Source organism: Pelodiscus sinensis, chromosome 1 (assembly GCF_049634645.1).
Source record: "Pelodiscus sinensis isolate JC-2024 chromosome 1, ASM4963464v1, whole genome shotgun sequence".
Lineage (NCBI taxonomy): Eukaryota > Metazoa > Chordata > Testudines > Trionychidae > Pelodiscus > Pelodiscus sinensis.
This window is the reverse complement of record NC_134711.1, coordinates 244672383-244686589: the sequence shown is the minus strand read 5'-3', so window position 1 is coordinate 244686589 and position 14207 is coordinate 244672383.

Sequence of the window (14207 nt, the reverse complement as noted above, 5' to 3'; positions counted from 1 at the left end):
ACTGAGCTATCCCTCCCCCAACCTGCTATGTGGCTCAGGGCTATCCAAGCTTTCCATGAGACACAAGCCCTTTCCCCTGAAACTGCAGCTTTAAGGGCTGCAGGGGAAGGGGGAGCTACAGAATTTTGTTGGGTGGGGACAGAGTGGCCAGGAGGCCACCTGTGGGAAGGGCTGGAGGCCTCTTAATTTGAAATGACTCCATCTACCCTATCTACACATGCCCTATTCCAAAATAGCTATTTCAGAATAGGTGTTATTCCTTGTTCAATGAGGGTTAGAGAATCTGGAATAAGATGCCCGTTATTTTGAAATAACGGATTTGCTGTGTAGATGCTCAGAATGTTATTTTGGAATAATGTCCGTCATTCTGGAATAATGCTGCTGTGTAGACTTGCCCTAAGGTGCCACAGGAATCCTAGTTTTTAAAGCTAAGGGTATGCTGTGACCACTGTTTATCATTCCCTTCATAATTGTCTCTCATTTTCCATGTGCTCCTCACAGCTGTTTGCTGTTCTAACCTGTTGTCTCTCAATATATAATTAAATTGCAGGCTTTGCAGGGAGGACTTCTTACCCATTCATACAGTGCCTGAAAACAATGGGCCTCTGATCCATGATAGGGGCCTCCAGTCACTACCATAATATCTATAAAATAAAATTATAAATTTAAGAGGAAGGAAGAAACAGGTGATAGGAAAAAAATAAAGAGTGCAAGATTGAAGGATGTGCCGACGAAGAGTTCTGGGGTCAGCAGATCCCAGTCTAGACTGCCGCGCTGTGCCGACAAACAGCTGAGCGGCACAGTGCGGTGGCCATTTTGATTTAAATGAAGCAGCGATTATTTAAATCGCTGCTTCATTTCCCTTTGTTGTCCTGCCTCATCTACATGGCTCTGTCGACGGAGTCAAGTAGTCTAGACACACCCTCTATGTGGAGATAGGGTACAGGAGTGGGGGGAGGAGGGACACTTTAATATCAGCACCTACCCTTCTCCCTCCCATACCCTACACAGCAAGCAGGAAGCTCCCAGGGAGCAGCTCCAAGGCAGAGGGCAGGAGCAGCATGACAGTGGGTGGAGGAGCAACTGAAGTGCCAGAGCTTAATAGCTTCCTGGCCGATCCAGTCAGCATCACCTGACAGAGGCTCAAAGATCTACTGGTAGATCCCAGTCTACTGGTTGGTGACCACTGGTGTAGTAGATCAAGGAGTTATTCAGTCTTAAAACTCCCAGACAGCATGGCGTAAGATTCAATAGGACAGGTGATGGCTGGGAGGCAGTGATTTTTAAAGGAGCACCCTCAAGGAGAAATACAGGTGCAGTTGCTCTTACAATGATAACACTCATCTAATTTACTCCCCTTTTCATGCATTAACATGGAATTGACACTAGGAGTCAAAGGCAGTATAATTTATATGCTGAGAAGCCAGAAAGGGGAAGTATAGAAATAAAGCAATTAAATGAAGTGAATATGGAGTGTAAATTTAAATAACTGCCTTCTACTTCAGTTTATAACTTGCTTCCAAATAATCAGAATGCCACTTGCACTATAGCTTTCATGTTGGTGAGTAGGTCTAAGGGACTCTGAGACTGAAAGTGCTTACATGTGGGCTATCCTGTTTAATTGCACCCTCCTTCACTTCATCTCTCAGTTTAGTCCTGCATTTAGTTTTGTTTGGTGCATGAAGTGTATAGACATGACTACATGACCATTATACAGTTGTTGTTTTTTTTCTGCTTCATAGATACTATTTATATCTCTGTTAACAAAAACACACATGTTCTTAAATACTATTTTTCTACTAGGCGGAATCCATATGCTTTGCGGATTGCACACTTGTTCAGCAACCTGGAAAATCCATCACAAGATACTATACAAGTGAAAAGCATATAAGGAAAATCCTGTGTTTTAAAATAGTCAACCTCCTCTTTGGAAAGACTTGGGTTTATTTCAGGAATTTGGAAGCTCTTGAATTGTGTCATTGCCTGCTTTGTACTAGAGTCTGAGGCCAGGAGAACAGTGCTAGAGGCCTCTGCTATTTTTATCTGGAGGGAGCAGAACATATTACATTGTTTTTAAGGAAATGTCATTTCCATGATATTCTGCTAGCTAGTGTCACATGTCTCCAAGGTGAGCAGCATCTTACAGAGCATGGCTGTGTGTTGGAAACTGGACAGAACAGTTCCCCACAAAATGCTTAATGATTGGGGCAGTATTTTCTCAACTGACCAACATTGCCATTAATTTACAATTGTGAAGTTGTGATGTTTTTATAACAACAGTGAGTGTGTGTGTGGGTTTGTGGACATTTGTGGTTGGCAGAAACATTTTCTCTGTTTTTTTTTAAACCCAAGATGGGTAGTGAAATGTAAGCTGATAAAAGCTGGAGGTAGCTATACTGAGAAGATGGAGGTCTGATTTAGGTCAGACATCAGAATTAATCACTTCAAAAGTCCTACCATTCACCAGAGTCTAAAATTTTGATTTCAGTTCAGAGTTGGTCAAGTTATAGCTTTCTTTGATAAATGTGTAATGTTTTAGGATATTAAATGTTCCTTTTACTTTTATTTGTCTAGTCTCATAATTGTGTATGGCACTTTAGAGGCGGAATACTAAAAAGGTACTTGTGTATATTCCAGTTAGATAAAAAGGAGAATATAAGAAAGAGAACATAAAATGTCATATGGTTTGGATTGTTCATGTTTCTGGTGTCTTCTTATGTAGTTTCCTAAGTTTAGACTTATAAAATGACTTAGGGTATGTCTACACTACAGTGTTATTTCAAAATATCTTATTTCAAAATAGTTATTTGAAAATAGCTTATTTTGAAATAACACATCTACATACAAAATGCATTTCGAAATGAGTGGACTCTGAATCGCATTTAAAGCTGGCTGGAACCAGTTCCAGCGGGGCACCAGGTCAGGACTTACTGTGTGGAGTTACTGTCTGAGGCTATCGGAGGTCGGTGCTTAAAGGGACCCCTCCCCCCAGACAACCAGTTCTCAGGTTTCTCTGCTTACTTGTCTACCTCGATGAGGGACATCAAAGCATTTTGTCTCTGCGTGTTCTGATTGCCATCACTTGGGACACCACAGCACTCTGCAACATGGAGCCAGAGCTGCCCCTAGCCACTCTGGTGCTTCTCTTGGATGTGTTGCTGTGAGCCTGGCTGCACTTGCTGCAGGCTGCCATCCAGGAGGTCCATCAGTGGGCTGTCAGTAGCCAGGAGACCCTACGGGAGAGCTTCCACCCTGAGGAGCACTAGGAACCTCTCTGGTTTGCCCCACTGGAGACTTGTGCATCATTCCTCCCTCACGTCCTTCCACTTACCCCTCCCTAACCCAGCTTCCTGATGTCAAATAAAATACACGTATTTTCATGAACACAAACTCTTTTTATTTAACAAAAGTGGGGGGGAGGGAATGAAACTCTGGTGAGACTGGGGAAAGGAGGTGGGAGAGGGGAGAAGAGAGGGTGGGAGAGAGTAAGGGGAAACCTGGGAGGAGGGAGCTGGAAGGGGAAAGCAGGGGGAAAAAGGGGGAGGGGAAATCTCAGGGCTTAGGGTTGGGGGGTCTCGATTATTATGCAAACCTGATTGTCATGCAAACCTGCTCCTGGGTTCACATGTGGCCTTTGGTGGCCAGGCTGGCAGCTATCCTGCCATAGATGGCTGTGTTCCTCTGTCTAGTGCAGAGACCATGGACATTGGGGGCATCCCCCCCAAACCTGAATAAGGTCCATGATCTCCGCCTTGGACCAGGAAAGCTTCTGCCTTCTCCAGGCCCTGGCAGGCTCCTGGGAGTTGGCAATTTGGTCCTGGGGAGCGGTGGAGGGCTGGCTGCCAGTGGCTTGCTGGCTCATGTTTTGGGGCCGCTGGGTTGGGGAAGTGACTGCTGGCTCTGGGCTGGCAGGCTTGGAAATGGCACAGGCACTGTGGCCAGAGTCTACCCCCTAATGGCTCTGGGAAGGTGGGGAGGGAGAGCAGTGTTCTTGGTTGAGGCCGGAGTGGCCACCAGGGATCTCTGGGAAGGCTGGAGGCCCCCTATTTCAAAATAAGTGTCTACACAGTACTTATTTTGAAATAACTATTTCGAATTTGGCGTTATTCCTCATAGAATGAGGTTTTCCAAATTTGAAATAAGTGCTCCGCTCTTTCAAATTTATTTCGAAATAGTGGTTTGGCTGTGTAGATGGTAGGAAAGTTATTTCTAAATAAAGACTGTTATTTCGAAATAATTTGCTGTGTAGACATATTAGTATTAATATTTAGATTTTGCATTACTATATATTTCAATATTTGCATGATTATATTTCAAAGCAAGGATTACGTGTTGACGCATCATTTCCAGAGTAGTCAGTTAGGAAAAGAAGGATGTCTAAAAGATGCAAATCAATTATAAGTGTGGATGCAGTGACCTTAATGGCACATCTACACATGGCAGGGCTAAGGCTGAAATAAGCTATAAAACTTGAGCTAAATCAATTGCATAGCTTAAGTCAAAATAGCTTAATTCGACTTTTGGTGCTGTCTACACAGCAGGAAGTCCAAGAAAGAGAGCTCTTCCTCCGACTTCCCTTATTCCTCGTACAATGAGGGTTACAGAAGTTGGAGTAAGAAGTCCTCCAGCTTGACGTTATTTTGACATTATGTGGAAATAACTGTAGTGTAGATGTGGAATATCTTACGGTATGTCTACACTAACACCCTAGTTCGAACTAGGGTGGTAATGTAGTCAACTGGAGTTGCAAATGAAGCCCAGGATTTGAATTTCCCAGGCTTCATTTGCATCTTGCCGGGTGCCGCCATTTTTAAATGTCCGCTAGTTCGGACTCCGTGCAGCATGGACTCCGTGCAGCATGGACTAGGTAGTTCGGACTAGGCTTCCTATTCCGAACTACCGTTTCTCCTCGTTTCACTCTGCAACATGGACTAACGAGGAGTAATGGTAGTTCGGAACAGGAAGCCTAGTCCGAACTACCTAGTCCATGACGCGTGTAGCTGCGCGGCACGGAGTCCGCACTAGCAGACATTTAAAAATTGCGGCGCCTGGCAAGATGCAAATGAAGCCCGGGAAATTCAAATCCCGGGCTTCATTTGCAACTCCAGTTGACTACATTACCACCCTAGTTCGAATTAGGGTGGTAGTGTAGACATACCCTTATTTCAGAAAAAATCTCAGTTAATCCAAAATAATGCTGCTGTGTAGACATAGTCTAATTGCCTAGGTGTCCCCACATTATGTTGAGCTCATATACATCCATTTGTCCATTTAAGAAAGAAAAATACTAAAACCATTGTTGATTCCAGATTTAGAAATGTGTCAACAAGTGCAGCTAAGTATCTTGTTCCACTTGTCACCCACCTCACCATTGCATCGACCTTTTGAAATTTCAAATGTATCTAAACATACTTAACGGGTGAATATCCAAATGTGGAATTGAAACTATTTAGCATGCATGGAAGAGCGCATGACCTAGAGAATGGGATAAAATTAAACACAGGAAAACATTAGGAGGAATGTCCTGACTAGTGAGACCAGTAAGCAGGTAGCATAGTCTATCAAGGGAAGTAGAAGTTAAATATTAGTACGAGGGTGAGGGAGAGGTAAAAGGTACCTTTTTGATACCTTTCCTGTACAGAGTGTTGTGCAGTTCTTGATGGATTTCTTATTTTATATCCATTTTTATGGCTCACTTAAACTTAGTACTACATGAAATTGTTTTATTTGGTTTTATGAGTTTTCAAAGCAGACACAATCAAAATATGTAAATGACAAGCCACCTATTTTCCTTATTGCTTATTTTCTTAGACTCACAATTACACATCTCAAAGAAGCAAGGAATGGCAGTAATCTTCTGCTTATTATCTTAGCACAGCATGTGGAACAACAGCAATTCTGATCTCTGAGGAAGAATTTCAACAGGAGAGTAATGTTTTCATCAGTGGTCTTCTGCTCTTTTGTCTCAAAATAGATTTTTTGTGATTTCTACTACACAGCACTGTGATAAATTCATAAAGTCTGGGGAATGACCAAGGAGCAAGAGGTATGGACAAAATGTTAAATTAGATGGGTAGTGAAAAAAAGGGAAATAATGGCTCTGTTGGGTGCTACTTATATTTTTAAGGTAGTGAGGAACAGTTTAGGAACCTACTATTAACATCAATCAGAATTTAATTAATTAGATTTTTATTATTATCAGCAAATCTTTGTATGCCACTTTGAAAAAGTGTCCCTGGAAGTTAATATATTTGTGTGAGCATTTACATAAACAAGAGTTGCTAAAATCTCTTGATCATGGATATTTTAGTGTTGGTATCTTTGGAAAGTTTTGCTTTAGTCACCAGATTTCAAGATTGCTTTGTTAATGTTTCTTAAAGGTTGAAGATTCAGGTTTTGAGGGAAAAAATCCCACACTATTAGTGAATACACTTATTAAATTTTCATAACGATCATAAAAATAATTGCCATTTGGAGCTTGTCTTGTTTGGTATTTATTACCTGCTGGAAGGTACTTGAGTTCTTCGATTCACAATGGTCTCAGTGCATGTTAAAACATGAAGTATATCACAGAGTCTGTCCAACACATCACAAAATACCTAACATGATTACATGGGGAGTCCAGATAACAGCTATTCAGGAATTTTTTTAATGAAGCTTTTTCTTGTCAAAATTAAATATCATACATCAATATATACATTTTGACAAAAAATTTTGTTCGGTTTTCTTGGATCCATTACAGAATTCCAGGATAAAAGGAGAGAGAGAATCCACAAAGTTATCTGATGATTAGGATGATGATTTGGAATGTGGGGGACCCAACTTTAAGTTACTGTTCTGCTAAATTCAGATCAGGAATTTGAATTTTGATCTTTTATATCCTATGTGAGTACCCTATTAACAAAGTTACTGACTGTTTTGGGGGTAGGGACTTCTTTTTTTTCACAAACACATTTGGTAAGTCTCTTGCTTGTCCCATGGAGAAATGAAAAAAATTCCAACATCTCCAAAAGTTTTGTAAGGTAAGAAAACTATTGCCCATCCACTTCCATTTTGCCCATATCTTGGTGAAACAAATCACGACAGCATAGAAAAGATATTGATCTTCCAAAAAAATTATCAGGAAAAAATCTTTTGGGAGTGGGAAAGGAGACTAGGGGTATGTCTACACTACAGCGTTATTTTGAAAAATCTTATTTCAAAATAGCTTATTTTGAACACATAAAATGCATTTTGAAATAGCTTTTTGCTATTTCAAAATAGCACGTCCACACTGATAGGATGCTGAATCACATTTAAGGCTGGCTGGAACCAGTTCTGGCAGGGTGTCAGGTCAGTAGTTACCTTGTGTGGCTGCTGCCTGAGGCTATGTACGACCTGTGCTTAAAGGGACCCCCTCCTCCCCGGACAGCCTGTTCTAAGGTTTCCCTGATTGCTTGCCTACCTCACTGAGGGACAGCAAAGCATTTTTTTCTCTGCATGCTCTGGTTGCCCTCACTCAGGACACCACAGCACTCTGCAGTATGTAGCCGGAGCAATCCCTGGGCACTCTGGTGCTTCTACTGGACGTGTTGCTGTGAGCCTGGCAGCACGTTCTGCAGGCAGTAACAGTCTCCCTGGTGTGCCCCACTGGAGGCTTGTGCCTCATTCCTCCCTCATATCCTTCCACTTACCCCTCCCTAACCCACCTTACTGCTGTACAATAGACACATGTTCATTACAACAAAGCCTCTTTATTGAACAAAAGAGGATGATGGGGTGAATGAAACTGAGGTGAGACTGGGGAAAGAAGGTGGGAGAGGGGAGGAGGGAGGATGGGAGAGGGGAAGGGGAAACCTAGCAGGAAGGAGCTGGCCGGGGGAGGCAAGGGGAGAAAGGAGGAGGAGAAGCTCAGGTCTCAGTGTTGGGGGTCTCGCCGGCCCAACTGTCTCCCAGTACCGCAGGTGAGGGGGCCTCGGCATCCCTGGGGTGTGTGGGGAGGAAGAAGGGGGAGGGGGAGAAGGAGTGGGAGGGGGAGAAGGAATGGGAGGAGGAGCGGTAGCTGGGGAGGCAGCAGGGGCTGGAGCAGCAGGAGGCTGCAAGCTCTGCCCCAAGGTCGATGATCACCTGGGGAGCACGGACTGTCCTGGCCCCCAGGATGCGGTGCATAGCATCAAAATAGGGGAAGGGGTCTGGGTCTGGGTCTGGGTCTGGATCTGGGTCTGCCTCTGGTTGGGAGCTGCCCCCTGTGGCCCTGGCATACGCCTGCCATAGCTCCTTTATTTTCATGTGAACTTGTTCCTGGGTTCACATGTGGCCTTTGGTGGCCACGCTGGCAGCCATCTGCCTGTAGACAGTTACATTCATCCATTTATTGTGGAGATCATGGACGTTGGAGGCATCCCCCCAAACCTGAATTAGTTCCCTGATCTCCGCACTGGACCAGGAAGGCGCCTGCCTTTTCCGGCCCCTCACAGGCTCCTGGGAGCTGGCAGTCTCCTCCTGGGGAGCGGTGGAGGGCTGGCTGGGTCAGGTGCAGTGACTGCTGGCTCTGGGCTGTCAGGCTTGGAGCTGGCACAGGCACTGTGGCCAGAGTCTGCCCCTTTAAGGTGTCTGGGGAGGTGGAGAGGGAGAGGAGTTTTCTTGGTTGTGCTCAGAGAGGCCACCAGGGCACCCTGGTAAGGGCTGAAGGCCCTCTATTTTGAAATAAGTGTCTACGCAGTGCTTATTTCAAAATAGCAGTTTTGAAATTGGCATTATGCCTCGTGGTATGAGGTTTACCAATTTTGAAATAAGCCCTCCGCTATTTCAATTTAATTTTGAAATTTCGGTTTGGATGTGTAGATGCTGGTAAAGTTATTTCAAAATAATGGCTGTTATTTCGAAATAACTTTGCTGTGTAAACATACCCTGAGGCTTGGTTTATACTAGGGGATAAGTTCAAATTAAGATACACAACTACAGCTATGTTAAATTACATAGCTGGAGTTGAAGTATCTTAAATTGAATTTTGGCACAGTCCACACTGCAGGAGGTTGATGGGATAACACTCTCCCTTCCTCTTCCCTTACTCCTTGTAGGAGCAGGACTACCGGAGCTGTTGGGAATACCCTCTCAGTTCTAATTAGTGTGTCTTCCCTAGACCCACTAATTCGAATCCCGGAATATCGACTGTGTAGCTTCGATCTTCTCTGTAGTGTAGACATGGCCTGGGAGTGTAGGATGAATAAAACTTATTTCTTAGCATTTTTTTCCAAAAATGCAGAAGCCTACTTAACATTTTGTCAGCTGCTTAACAATAGATCTGGACAAATTTTTCAGACAAATATTTTATTAATTGAAAAAGCAGTTTGGGATCAACTGAAATTGCTTAATATTTTTTTTTAAGTAGAAAATGTCTTGTTTCTATATTGCAAAACAAACCATTTCATTTTTTTTAATTTCAAAATTGTTTTATTTCAAAATTTGCTTACATTATTTTTAAAGCTTCAGAGGGGTAGCCAAGTTAGTCTGTAACAGTAAAAACTTAAAAAACCAACTAATAGTCTGGTAGCACTTTATAGACTAACAAAACATGTAGATGGTATCATGAGATTTCGTGAGCACAGCCCACTTCTTCAGATGACCGGAGTGTTGGAAGTGCAGGACCAACATGCAACACTCTGGTCATCTCAAGAAGTGGGCTGTGCCCACGAAAGCTCATAGTACCATCTACATGTTTTGTTAGTCTTTACAGTGCTACCAGACTATTTGTTTTTTTTTTATTATTATTATTTTTAAAGGCTATCCTCTCTTTTACCACCCTCAAATCCTCCCCACTTCCAATATCAAACATACTTCTAACAACTTCTAAACATCTTAGGCAATATGAAACATTTTTGACAGGGGGGGCTATTGTTTCAACAAGAAAATAAAAACAATACAAAATAATTCTGGATTAACCTAAAATGATTTTTTTTTCTTTTCAGTTCATCCAGCGAAGTTAATATTCTGAACTCTACTTGAAAAGCATTACAAAAATCATTGGAAGAGAGACTTTGGGAGCAGGAATGTGTTATATGTCATTCAATTGTACATTTTCACTTTCTTTTTTGCATTAGTATCTCTTTATTCAGGAGGAGAAGTGCACAGTACTTGTTTTTTTCTCTCTGATATTGTGTGGAATTATGTATCTGATATTCTGAAATTTTTAATTTATTTGTTCTGGCTAGTTCCTGTAATGATTCAGATATTTACTCTGTTTTTTCAAGCAGATTTAAGCTCATTGGTGACCAAATTTTTATCATCTGTGCCATAGGTAAAAAGCCATTCTGTAGATGCCAAAAAAACCTTGCTCATTTTCATATGTTTAAAAGAAGCATAAAACTTTTATTTTCAAAGGTATTTTGGAATAGTGATCTAGATACTTCATGTATTTGGTACTAGAGTCTGGCCTTTCATCTGTAGATGCTATTTTAAATCGTGTTTAGTTAATTTGTTTAGAATGTAAGCTCTGTGAGCAGAAACCTTCTTTATGTTCTCTGTCAGGACAGTGCCTAGCACAATGGTATCCTGGCCCTTGACTCAGGCTCCTATGTTCTACTGCAGTATGTACTAGTAGTAGTAGTAGTTGTTGTTGTTGTTGTTGTTACCCTTTGACCACTGTTCAGGGAATTAGTTGATGGTTTCATCCCAGTTGCTATTTGGCAGATGTACCCATGGGGGAAAAAACGGAAACCAACATGAACACTATTGCAAATGGCTTCTCTGCTGGGACTACCAGCAAGGGAGCAATTTAGTACTGAAGACTGAATGCTATCCCTACAGGTATCCACTTAAAAAAATGCTGAGGTACATTGGCAGAGAAGCATGATGAAGCTTGTCCTATCAGTTCCTAAGCTCTAACTCTCTTTGTTAAATAGAGTGCTTCATGCTCCATTGTTATCCTGGCACTTTTTAAAACCACTATTTTAATACCAGCTTTAGTGTTCAGATTGATTTTTCTTTCTGGATTTACTCATGGGGGAGTTCATAATCTTTAATATTCACTCTGGAAACATGTTTGTAAGAGTTATGCACATTCTGGAAACACAAAGACAAAATGCATGAACTCTGAATAATGAATATTTGCAATGAATCACAAATGAAATAACTAAATACCAGGAATTATTTGCAGGATGTATTATTTTCATATTAGAATAACATTAAAACACTCTGGAGTGTTGTAGGCATAAAATGCCATACTGATTGTGTGGCTCTCAGACATTATAGGTAATGAGGGCCATCTAACTACCTAATTATATGTACATATAATAACAAGATATGTTTCTCAATATGTAGAAAAATCTCATCCATCCCAGGAAAATCCTTGTGCAGGCCAAACTACCCCTGTGAACAACTTCATCTTCTTTCACAATCCAGAGAAGTTTTTCCCCACCTCCTTGCTCTGTTCTTTTTCTGTGGGGCAGTCCACACAGAATGATCCTGCAAAAACACCCTATCTTTCCTTAAAATAAGATTCTAGCTCAGGTTCTATATGCCAAAACCACTCACCTAAGCAACCTAGTCCATATATGCTGTTAATCAAGCACAAATTTATAGAGCTTGTCTACATTTACAGTGCTTAATTTGTAATGAATGAGATGCCACAGTGCAAGCAATTTGTATCTTCCATAACAGACACTGAAAGTGCAGAGGTGCCAGGGATATGAATGCCAAATCTACAAGTGCCAGAGCTTAGCCTAAGCAATCCCTGGCACAAATTAAGCACTGAGCACAGCAGTGATATAGAGGAACCTAGCAAAGGCACTACCTATGCCAATGAGAGACCTTTTCCCATTGGAGTAAGGCAGGGATTTTCAAACTTATGGAAATATAACTATGTTGCTCAGGGGGTTTAAAAAGCCACACCTCTGGACAAAACAGCTACACCAACCAAACTCCCAACAAAAATGGAAGAGCTTCTTCCATTAACCATAGCTACCACCTCTCAGAAAAGTGGAATACCTTGCATCAGGGGTTCGCAAATTCTGTGTTGCAGTTTGTTAAAGACAAGCTGCTAGGTGATCATGAGAAACTTTTTTTACCTGCAACTCCACAGGTATGGGGGATCAAAGCTCCAATTGGCTATAGATTGCAATTCCTGGCCAATGAGAGCTATAGTAAATGGTGTCCTAGTCCACACTACATCCCATAGCTCCCATTGGCTGGGAACGGCAATCTGTGGCCAACGGGAGCTGCAATCATCCATACCTGGGGATGCACAGGTAAACAAAGTGTCTTACAGCCACCTACTGGCTTGTCTTTAACAAACTGCAACACAGAATTTGCAAAACCCTGATGCAAGGTATTCCATTTTTCTGAGAGGTGGTAGCTATGGTTGATGGAAGAAGCTCTTTCCACAGTGGGGCTGTGTCTAGACTGGCAAGTTTTTCCGCAAAATCATCTGCTTTTGCGGAAAAACTTGCCAGCTGCCTACACTGGCCGCTTGAATTTCCGGAAAAGCACTGACGATCTCGTGTAAGATTGTCAGTGCTTTTCCGGAAATATTATGCTGCCCCCGTTTGGGCAAAAGTCTTTTCTGAAAGACTTTTGCGCAAAAGGGCCAGTGTAGACAGCACAGTACTGTTTTCCGCAAAAAAGCCCCAATCGCGAAAATGGCGATCGGGGCTTTTTTGTGGAAAAGCGCGTCTCGATTGGCCACGGACGCTTTTCTGCAAAAAGTGCTTTTGCAGAAAAGCATCCTGCCAATCTAGACGCACTTTTCTGAAAATGCTTTTAATGGAAAACTTTTCCGTTAAAAGCATTTTCGAAAAATCATGCCAGTGTAGACATAGCCTGGGAGTTTGGTTGGTGTAGCTGTTTTGTCCAGAGATGTGGCTTTTTCAATCCCCTGAGCAACATAGTTATATTTCCATAACTATGAACCTGAACTTAGGCTCAATATGGAAGTAACTGAATGAAGTGTAAAGGCCTGTGATATACACGAGATCAACAAAATAATAGTCCTTTCTGACTTTAAATTTTACAATTCTGTGAACGAGTAGGACATGACAGTATGTACTATTATGTAAGCTATTGTTCACCAGGAGTTGATTGCATGGACAGTATTGCTCTTTGTTATAAAGTATTTTAACCAGTTTTCTTGTCACTACTTCTTCTTTTTCCTTCATTCCTTTCTTGTGGATTATTCTTTTTCTATGATTGGTCTTGTTAACTTTTGCTAACAGATTCTAATCAGTTACAACAGTACTTCCTCTTCTAAATATATGGGGAAAATCTTGGCAATGGTTTAATATCCATCAATAATGTATTTCCTTTAGCTATACAGAAGATGGGAGAGGCAGTGTCATAGGTTTTTCTTTCACCTGTAGCTAAACTGACAATTTTTTTTATTAAAAATATGCCAAAAATCAGTTCCATAATTCTGTATTAAAGCACCTAAATAAATGGCTAATTTTCAACAGTGCCAAACATACTCCAGCTACTCTGTAAATCAGGTCACTTTCAGGGTACATCTAGACTACACTCTAAAATTGAAATAAGATACGCAATTTGCACTATGCAAATTGCGTATCTTATTTTGAAATAGGCTATTTTGAGACATCCCTTATTCCTCATGAAACAAGGTTTATGGGGATGACAAAATAGTGTTTTTGTTACTTCGAAAATTATTTTAAAATAGCGGACGCATTCTTTGGATGCGTGGTAGCTATTTCGGATATCTCCAGTATCCCGAAATAGCCTTGCAGTCTAGACATACCCTTACTGATTGTCTAAATATGGTTTCAGGAGCCTAACTTTGGCCTCTTAAAAAATGCAGGCACTCCAGGCTTATGCATACTTACCTCTTTTAGTTAGCTTCACTTTCTGTTTTCTGCAGAGCTACCTGATCATGGTATTAATCAGATATGTACTTTGTGGCTCCTATAGTAGACAGCTCATTTCTGTAAATGCCTGTTAATGTCAGTGTTCAATTCTGACCTTTTTAGTCACCTAGAAGATAAATAAAAAGTTTAGAACTCTCTGTCTAGGGTGGCCTTTTATTATTTGATTTGTTCAGCTGCAATTATGTCTATTTTTAGCAGTGCTAGGCATATTGTAATTGTTAACAGCACTGCCTTACTGCCGAGTGACTTAACTTTATGAAAATAAACTGAAGCACAGCTTCATCTTTATATGAAACGGAGATTAATGGTCTAGAAGAGCAAGACATTCTAACAGAAGAATGTCAATAAATCATTTAAAAC